Source organism: Hibiscus syriacus, unplaced genomic scaffold (assembly GCF_006381635.1).
Source record: "Hibiscus syriacus cultivar Baekdansim isolate YM2019G1 unplaced genomic scaffold, ASM638163v2 tig00112429_pilon, whole genome shotgun sequence".
Lineage (NCBI taxonomy): Eukaryota > Viridiplantae > Streptophyta > Magnoliopsida > Malvales > Malvaceae > Hibiscus > Hibiscus syriacus.
This window is the reverse complement of record NW_024063330.1, coordinates 175,717-186,708: the sequence shown is the minus strand read 5'-3', so window position 1 is coordinate 186,708 and position 10,992 is coordinate 175,717. Positions and strand designations below refer to the sequence as shown.

The window sequence follows — 10,992 nt, the reverse complement described above, 5'->3', positions numbered from 1 at the left end:
CAACCTGATCATGTTCGGATCCGGGCAATGATCTGAACCAAACCACACGAAGTGTGGACTATCCATTGTTCCCTTGTCTTTACGGAATTTAAACCAATAAATGTATATATCTAATGTAATACAATATATTTTAATTAATAATTTTAACCATTATAATTATAATTTATCATAAAAATGATTATATTTATTTTAAATTAACACTATATATATAATTTTTTTGACTAAGTTAAGGTGATTATAAAGCAGTATTTGTTCTAATTACTCTCAACTATTTGACAATGAATGTTCAATCACCCTACTGCAGTCGTTGGTACTAGAACCCGTGACCTCTAGGAAAAACAAATGTTCCTTTAACTACTGAGATAAGTTGATTCGTGTACACTATATATATAATTAACAAAAAATAAATAAAAAAGATGCATATATGCACATATAACATATAGTTTACGTAAATGAGGGGTTTGTTGTGCTTTGAGTTGTTGGTTTTATCTAGTTGTATTCAGCAGCGGATTCAGAAATATTTTTTAAGGTGGGCACATATATGTTAACAACATAAAATTTTTAAATGTGGGTACAAATAAAATTTCAAGGTGGACACCGTCCGTAAAATAAACAATTAATCGAAGAAAATTTAGATTTCAGGGTGGGCACAATCAATAAAATAAGTAACTAACGGAAGAAAATTCGAATTTTATTAGTTTTATTATAAGAAGTTTTATGTTGGTGTTTTGAGTTGTTGAGACAAAAATTTTAATGGTGAGTTCAAGGTAGTATGGAATTAGAAGGAGGTAAGGAATATTTGTTGAGATATATGAACTGCTAGTTGTTGCATACTACTCTCAAACATTACCCTTTTCAGCTTCTCTTGTCAGTCAAGATTAAGAGAGCTGATAAAAAAGAAAGAAGATTAAGTACAATGGGTGACTCTTTGTACCAAAATAATAATTTTTATGTTTTTTAACCGAATATGAAAAATTAAGATCGGTATCTTATATACAGGTGACGTTTGATAAAAATATATTCTACGAATGAAAATTTAATATTATCGTATATTTTGTTTAAAGTTTAAGATTATGAATTTCAAGATTTAGGACTCAATATTTTTTCAGAGTCGGCACACATATATTAACAACAAATTTTTTTTAAATGGGATGTGTACAAATAAAATTCTGGGGCGAGCAACGTTCGTAAAACAAGTAACTAATCGAAGAAAACTCAAATTTCAATGTGGGCACGAAAAGTTTCAAGGTGAGCACCATCAGTAAAATAAGTAACTAATCGAAGAAAATTCGAATTTCTGGGTGGACACGTGCCCACCCTCACCCACTTGTGGCTCCGCCACTTATCAGGGATAGACATAGGTCGAGTTGGGACGAGTTTTTGACCAAAACTATTTGATCCGAGAAAAGTATCCACTCCGCCTTAAAATCAATACTGGTTAGAGAGATTACACCTGACCCGATTTTAGGAGTAAAATTCACACTCGATTCGATTTGATATGATATAAACACGCACTTCGAGTCAGCTAAGTACTTTTTAATCCTAAATCATAACTCAATCCGATCCAAACTTATCCTTTTAAAATTTGAATTGATATAATATATACCCAATTTTAAAAAATTGTTCTTATACCATTTAAAAATTGTTCTTATACCATCGTATCTATATCTTATACTCATTCGTAATTAATATCATCAATTAATTGAACGTTAACTTAATTAAAAATAATTATTAAAATATTATTTTTAAATTTTTCTTAGAAACTATCGAAACCCGAAAAAAATCAAACCATATTTATTAAATTCAACAGGTATCCTAACCGATCGAAAATCAAAATTAAACATAAAATCATAAGACATAATGTTTTCATAATAGAGCGGACAATGTTGAATGATAGAGGCCAATAATTCGAAGGTATAATGTCTAAATTAACCCCCCAACGTTTATGAAAAAAAACCCTAACGTTTGATAGAAGTATAACTTTGGCCTTTGTTTTTTCTTAAGATATTTTAACCCTCAACATTTCATTTTAAATTAAAAAAATACTCATATTTTATAATTTTAATAGTGTGTTAACTAATAATTTTTATTTATGGAGATATTTTTTGCTCCAGAATGAAACGATAATAGGACCCAAAATAACAATTTTTTGCATTGTGCCTAATCCGAAACCCTAAACCAGAAACGATGGTAGACCCCAAAAACTAGCAAGTAGAAGAGACTTGGTCGAGGATTTATGTGACTTGGTGGGGGGGGACCAAAGGTGTGATTGAAAATCCAATGGCCGAAAATAAAAGTAAAGAAAAGCAGCGGTTCACCTGTTTTTTCCCCGAAGTTGATATCAGATGTCAGATTTCATTTCGTTTTAGGGCAGACACCATCAACGTTGATAATAATGACACGTGGACCATTTACCATATCTGGATAATCCTTCTTGTGGAAGTCACGTCAGTTGAAGGGTTAAATGGCAAAGGGCGGCAGGTCCCGTCAGAGGGCAGCTGGCTTCCCTTGTTATAGTTATTGGTTTACCCTTTGGAATCTTTGCAGGGACCTTGTAGCAATTGTCTTTTGTTTCTTCTTTGGTTTGGTTGAAAAACACCAATAGAGCCATTGAATGTTTAGATAGATAATTTTTGGGGTAAACCACACATTTAGTATCTAAGCTATTAATTTTTATCTATTTTAGTACTTAATTTTTAATTTTTTTAAAACTACACCTAACGTTTAGTTTTTGTTTCATTTTAGTATCCCGCCATTAAAAACTTAACGAACAGGTTGAGGTGGAATAGTTCCAGTGGATGGGTGATCAATCCAAACGGTGAACCACGAGAGAATGGTGAATTAACTGAAGGATCCATCGTCTACTTGGGGAATTGAGGTGTTTCCTGATGAAATAGAGGTTGAAATCATGTTCAGGGGTCGAAAATGTATTGGCTGAAAAGTTTGGATTTCATTGGTTGACAGATGGGACGATCGATGATTGTAGACACATCGTACGACTAACCAGCCCGTTAAGTTTTTAATGACGAGTACTAAAATGAAATAAAAAATAAATATTAGGTATGATTTTAAAAAATGACAGTTTATGTATTAAAATAGATTAAAACTAATAGTTTAAATATTAAACATGTAATTTAGGTACTAAACTACTATATCAAAAAGATTACTCTCTACATTGTATGTGTTTTTATTTATACCATTAAATTTTTTTGTTTTGCTTCACCAACTATTAGTTGATTTAGTGAAATGAGACGTTATTTTTTTTAAATAATATCAGATGTTTGAATTCTGACACTGTGAATAAAGAAAATAAGAATAAAATATTTGTCATATAATAAACCAAGTAATACTCGATCCAAATTAAACAATCGGTGAATCAGATTTTGATAATTACTTTTAATTACCTATTTTGAATTCTCAAAGTTTATGTAGTTATCAAACAATAAGGGGACAATATCTTGTATCTTATTTAAATATATAATATGATTTATTTTACAATTTATTATTTTTAAATCATAAATATGATCATGGAATAAAAAATTATGGGTAAAGAACACAAATGGTCTCTCGATTATAGGATATTGCTTTATTAATTCCTTCAACTATTAAACGTTATAAAATGATCATTCGACTATAAAGTATTACTTTGTTGAGTCTCTCGACTATTAAAAGCTACAAATTGATCACCCGACTATTCATTATATTCCAAACTCGTCATTTTCCGTTAAAAAATGAATTATAGTACGAGCTAAACTTTAATGTGTTGAATGTGATATGATAAAATCTTGTTCAAATGATTATCATATCTTATTCATCATGATAAAGTCCAACTTAAACAACCACCATTTTTTTAAAGGAAAAGGACACGTCTAGAACATAATGAATAGTCATGTGACCATCTTATAATTTTTCATAGTTGAGAGACTTACCGAAACAACATTCCATATTCGGAAAATAATTTTATAACTTTTAATAGTCAATAAACTTAATAAAACAGTACCGTATAGTAGGGGACCATTTATGTACTTTACCCAAAAGTTATTTGACACTAACTATTAACTAAAAATGTTAATCTATGTATCACAACAATAGATAAAACAATAATTCTAGTACGATATTCACTAACAATTTTAATCATGAAACCATAATAATATATGGAATAATAATTTATGTATCATATTAGATATTTCGACAAAATATAAGTACCATATTTAATTTTTTTAAAAGTATAAGTAATGCATTAGATATTTTTAAGAAAATGCATATACCAAATGTGATAGTATCCCATTGGAAATTAAGAAACGTTATTGAATCCTGCTTGGTTGGCAAGTTTGACTAATTGTCCATTTAAAGGAGAGGAAGTAGGTAAGATAATCATCATTAAAGTGGCTAATGGACAGAGGTTCATCTAGTATGGACCAATTATTTTGATCTCTTTATGGTTAAACAAACCGGTTCGACTCTAGCTCACATGAATACACCATTTTATGTATTAGAAATACCCTTGAGGAATGTTTATAGGCATGTCTACATCTTTACTGAACCAATCTATTCAAAGGGTAAATGGATGGAAATGGCGAATGTTACTCCCATGAGGACTGTGTGTGGCGAGTCCCGGTTGTGGATAACGAGTCCGGCCGCCGAGTTCGAAACATTTCGTTTCCATGGAGGTTGGTGTTACTACTGTCATTGGTGGCTATTATTGTTCCCACTTGTTCATGACCCTCCATTGGCAGACTAGAAAATCGCAAGTTTGGGATTGAGGATGTTGTGCCAGATTGCACCGTGGGGCTTAAACCGATCTCCCCAGCCTCAGCCAGCTGCAACGACAGAAGAGAGCGAGCACGGCTGCCACCGTTGCTCGATGAAGGATTGGCATCGAGAATCGGTTGGCGAATAGAAGAGGTTCGTAAGAACGAGAACTGCAATTCTCCTCTGTAGTTGTGAGGTAAGTAGGCATGGCAAACGGGCGGGTCGGGTGCGGATACCCCCTCTCCCATCCCCATACCCACCTAATATTTTTTAATCCACCACCCGTCCACCATCTATGGTGGGTACAAATTTTCAAATTCACACCCGCCCACGCAGATACATTTTCAAATCTATCCCCACACCCACTACCCACTAGCGACATACCTATCTAGACCCGCCTGATAGAAAACTAATAGGATGTTGGAGTTGATTCTCAGACAGTTCGTGATGAGGTAGCAGCGCATGCTTCAATTTGTCAGAGGAGTAGCTCTACGAATGTTATGGAGACAGATTGTAGGGAGCATACAGTCGCAAAGCTGGATTGTTGTGTTGCTTTCGATGTTAATGCTCATAGTGCGCCTAATATGGGTTTTGAGGGGCTAAAGAACATGGAAACTGATGCTTTTGATGTTAATGATTATAGTACGATTAATTTGTGTTTGGATGGGCAACATGAGCTAAAGAACATGGAAAGTGACGTGGTTAGTGGGATTATGAGTTTAATCAAAGAGCCGAATATTTCTCTAATTAAAGATCAGATTAGAGACTAAATATTCTTAATATTTGGATAAATTATATGTTATATATTATTCAATATTAACATTTATAAATTAGTCTCTAAAATTACACCTAAATTCATAATGGTCCAAAATTTAATAGATATTTAGCTGGGTGGATGGATGTGGGGCGGGCGGATGCGGGGCGGATGCGGGGCGGGTAATGTCTCAAACTCATTACCCGCCCACCACCCACGACGGGTACCACTTTATAAATCCACACTTGCCCACTACCCGCTAAATTTATACCCATCCCCGCTCCAATTGGAGCGGATGCAGTGCGGAATCCACGAAACTGTACCCGTTTGCCATCCCTAGAGGTAAGGATCCACGGAGGGAACCGTTTAGGTTGCCGAAGTTTATCTCCGGTTCCGTGCTTATATCGGTTTCTGCTCTGACGGTCCCCAACCAAGAAGAGGTTATGGCGGTAGGGGTAAACACTTGGTGGCTATTGAACTGTATGTGTCTAAAACCTGCAGCAGAGTCTAATTTATACCAATGCATACAAACTACTACATTTTCTGATCTGAAGATAAAAAATCCATGCAAATTTGCAAACCTTAGAGGTTGGAAAGACATCTTCCTGGATTAACAGACAGATAATCGGGTTGCGGTCTTCTCCGTCTTCGGTTACGTCCGTCGAGCCGTTTCCTGCAACTTCGTTTTCCATCATCGAACTCCACCAAAGAAAGAAACCTACTAGGATGCATTCACCAGAAACTAAGCAAGCACTTGATCATATTATCAAATGAAATTATATGCCACCAAAATGGACCGAAGCACATCAGAACATTTTATTAATTTGATTTACCTGTTGCATTGCTGGCAAAATCGTTGCTCTTGACCCCTTATTGTAACTTTTGGTGTTTTAGAATGAACTTCACATACTTTAAGACGTCGATGATAGTCCCTGCATTTGCTGAGGTCCACGGTGCAACCGTCGAGGGTGCTCGGTCTCCGCAGCCAGAAGGCCGAGCCCTTTTAAACGGAACAGATGACGACGGTTCCATCGATGGGATCCGATGACCCTTAATATCTTAAAAATAATTCGAATTCAAACCAACAATGCCAAAACTATATTAATACCACTATGCCAAAACAACAAGCCTTCATTATTTTTAAATATAATTTTACATTGAATAACTCCGATAGCATACTTTCAGTGACGTATCAAGTTACACTAAAAATAAATTTTATTCGATTAATTATCAATTTTATTGATTGTACCCATCCAAGTATAAAAAAATTATGTTATGAATATACGTGACACTAAGGAATGTTTGGTTCACAGAATATAATATTTTCTTCGGGAATAATATTACTGAAATGCAACATCTTTATGAGAATGTTGTATTACTTTGCTTGGTTTGTTAGATGACAACATTCGGTTAGAGTAATACAAATTACTTGGATGCATATTTTACTAAATTATCGTTGATACATATGTTTTTTTAAGTTAAATTTTAATATTAAATTATAAATATTTAAATGAAAATTCAACTATATAACTAATATAATTAGTATATTAAATTTATAAATAATCTTCACAAGTGTCATATTTATTTATATAAAATATAATATAATAAGGAAAAAAATAATATTATGGTCTCAAGCGGATAAAGATATTATTTTTCAATATATAAATTTTTTAATAACTCAAAATTAAAAATTATTTTAAATAATTATATTTTTATAATAATATTATTTTTTAACCTCATAAAATTACAAATAATTAATATATTAAATATTAAAATATAAAATAATTTTAAATACTCAAATTTATTAATATTTTACTAAATAAAACTCTTTATATATTATTGTTTGTTTATAATTTTGAGCAAAGTAAAAAGAATAATAAGAATTGAGAAGGATTATTAAAAAAATACATTACTCCAGAGTATTCTTGTCCAAAGTAGTGAGAATTATGTAATACCTAAGAATTTGGAGATAATGGTATTCTCACAATTTAAACTATAAAATGCTACTATTGGACAAAGATTATTATCTGATAATAATCTTTTTCGTGAGTCAAACGTAGGAATGAAATTTTGAAAAAAATATTTTCCTTGATAATGATTTTTTTTACGAACCAAACGTGTATAATGTTATATAGTAACTGTAAATTAAACCAAATGAAAATTCCAATAGAAGATTAAAGGAAAAAACATAATTCCATGAATCATTTAAAATATTCAGGCTTAAGGATCATTTTTGTCTATGTAGTAAACTCAACTTATCATTTTTATTCCTATCGTATTTTCACATCAATTTAATCCTAAAATTTGTTTAATTAAATCATTTTATACTCAAACTCTAAATTATAAGCCCTACGTTAGGATTTAGAGTTTATAGTTTATGCTTTGGAGGTTATGGGGTTATAGTTTGAGGTTTAAGATTTATAATTTAGGAGTAAAATATAGAATGAAACAATTAAAAAAAATTTGAGTATTAAATTGATACAACAATACGATATAAATAAAAGTGATAAATTAAATTTATTATAAGAACAAAAGTTACATTTTTACCAAATATTCATGAAGGATGAAAGCTAGAATTTGTGGTTACCCCCATGAGTCGAGTCGAGTCAAATTTAAGTATTATTAAACTTTACTCCATTAAAAAATTATGAGTCTAAAAGTTTTAAGTTCGACTCGAATTCGAAATTATGAAGTAGAGTTTATAAAAGCTCGAAATAGAAAAAAATATCTTAAACTTAACTCGATTGAAGTCTCAAATGCAAACTCGAACTTGAACCTTAAATACATAAAAACCTTATACTACATTTTAAAAAAAAATCAATACATAAATGTTAATATCATTAATAATATATTTTTTAAAAATAAAACTTAATATATTATATTTTTGAGTTGCTCACGAGATTTTCGAATCGATTATCAAATAGTTCGTTTCGACTTGTTAAGTACTCGAGTCGAGTATTTACCGAGTTTTAACAGAGTTGATCTTAAGTAACCCACGATCTGTCTCATCTCATTTATATCCCTAGTTATTATCAAGAATAGATTGAGTGGGGTATTGAGGTGCAATCTCACCCTCTAAAAAATTTAAAATTCCTTATATTTTAGGGTTTTTTAGTATTTTTTATTGATCATCTAGTTTCGTACTTTCAAAAATCTTCATTACCCATATAATTTTTAATATAACTTCTTGAGTTCGTATCCGTTAACATAAATTTGTGTGTCCTCTGATCATTATAGCGTGTATGCTAGAAGAACCCTAACATTTTCATAAAGCATAAATTACATCATTGTAAATGGAGAGAGAACAGCTTAAAAGTATACACTAATCCAATACAAAAACGAAGGGGGGAAAAACAAAGAAACAAAGAAAGCCAAGTGAAAAACTAAAAGGGTACCGGCGAGAATCCCAAAAATCTAGCAGATGAGATGATGAAACGACTCTGCAAATAGAAACCGGTCCAGCTCGAATCAGAAATAACTCGGGCCAAAAGTTGAAAGAAGAAGTGAGAGTAGTAATGTATGATTGAAATGTACAGTGTTAATCAACTGAAAATGATGAGAGAGGAAGAGAGAGATGAATGGAAATGGCAGAAGGGAGAGAAGCAAGAGGGGGTTGATCATGACTTTTAGAGTGCGTTTGGTTCACGGAATGTAAGATTATCAGTGGAAATAAAAGATTATCAGGGAATAGGATTACTGAGAATATTATATTTTGTGTTTGGTTGGTTTAGCAGGAATGCAAGATTACCGTATTTAGTTAAAAGAATAAAAGATTATTGAAATATATATTTTACCAAATTGTCCTTATTATATATTTCTTTTTTTAACAAGTTGAAAAATATTTATATATTTTCTTTAAAAAATTAAATTCATAAAATTTATATAATTTTTTTTACAAAATTGATAATATAAAAAGGTTTAATGAAAAGATAAAATTTTATTTTAACCCCTGAACTTCATATAAAATTTTAATTATAGACTTTTTTTTGTAAATCTAAAATAGTTTAAGGATAAATTTGTAATTTAACCTTCGTAAAAAAAATTATTCAATAACAGAATAAGGATATTTTTTTTAAAAAAAAATTTAAGGACATTTTAGTCCAAAACACCGGTAATCCAACAATACCTAAGGAAAGGGAGGTAATGACATTCCTAGTAATATACCCCAAAAAATCCACTATTAATAATGTAAGATTACCGGGAATGATATTCCCGACAAACCAAACGGGGGAATGTGGGAATCTCAGATTCCCCCCAACCAAACACACTTAAGTGTTTTTCACTTTCTTTTTTTAGGGCTATAGGGGGTTTGGAAAAAAGGGTTGATCTTTAAGAAATGGTTTACTACTAACGGTTAAATGTTATTAAATGTTTAGTTACAGGTTAACCTACGTTTAACTTATTACTATTTTTTGTCAATTTTTTTTCATAATTCATACTATAAAAAATGTAGCACTTAACACATACTTACATCGATACAAGTGAATAAAATAAACAAGTGTAGCACTTAACACCTATTATACCGGTGTAAGTAAATAAAATAAAAAAGTATAACACTTAACACATACTTACACTGGTGTAAGTATGTATATCTCCAAATATCTTAACACCTAACAATAAACATATAATTATATTGGTGTACATATGTTTCTATATTTTCAAAGAAATAAATAATAAAAATATATATTAAGTTATTTGTATAATTTTTTTATTAAATATATATATATATATATATATATATATATAAATTATAAATAATAGATATTTATATCAAGTTACTTGTGTAAAAATATAATAAATTAGAAATATAATTATAAATTTAATTTATTAATGGTTAACCAGGTTAATCGTTTATCAAAATTTGTAACTGTAACATTAACCGTTAACTATCATTTTTAGCAGTTCGATTAACTGAAATCGTTTAATATTAATGGTTTGATTAATTAACCTATTAAATATAATGGTTATACCGGTTAGCGGTTACGATTAATGATTTTGGGTTTTTTTTAACACCCCTAAGTTTTAGGGCGAGACGTCCTAATATAAGGCAAGAAAAGGCGCGAGCTAAAAATTTATAAAGCGCGATTTAAAATGTTATAAACAATGTAATATTTTAGGTTGCGCGCAAACTAAAAGATCAAAATAAACATTTTTTATTCAACCTAAAATATTATGAAAAATGTAATATTTTCGTTTGCAGCATAAAATATTATGAAGAAGGTTTGTACCCGAAAAAAGTAAAAAAAAGTTAAACATTTTAGGTTGCGTGTAACCTAAAATATTATGTTATTTATAATATTTTAGGTCACGTTTTTCCTTAGCATTATATTAAGTGGTTGTACAATATAATCACCTAGAGTTTAGAAAAAAGGGATTTATGTGAATAATATAAAATAGGGTAAGTTATGTGTTTAGTATTTAAACTATTAATTTTAGTTTGTTTTACTACCTAAACTTTTAATTTTTTTTTCAAAATTATATCTAAA

At 30.6% G+C, this 10,992-nt stretch overlaps 1 pseudogene; it reads right to left on the bottom strand.

The window, feature by feature from the left end:
- Positions 1-4,573: 4,573 nt before the first annotated feature.
- Positions 4,574-6,538, bottom strand: LOC120179565 (annotated as a pseudogene).
- Between the last annotated feature and the right edge of the window lie 4,454 nt (positions 6,539-10,992).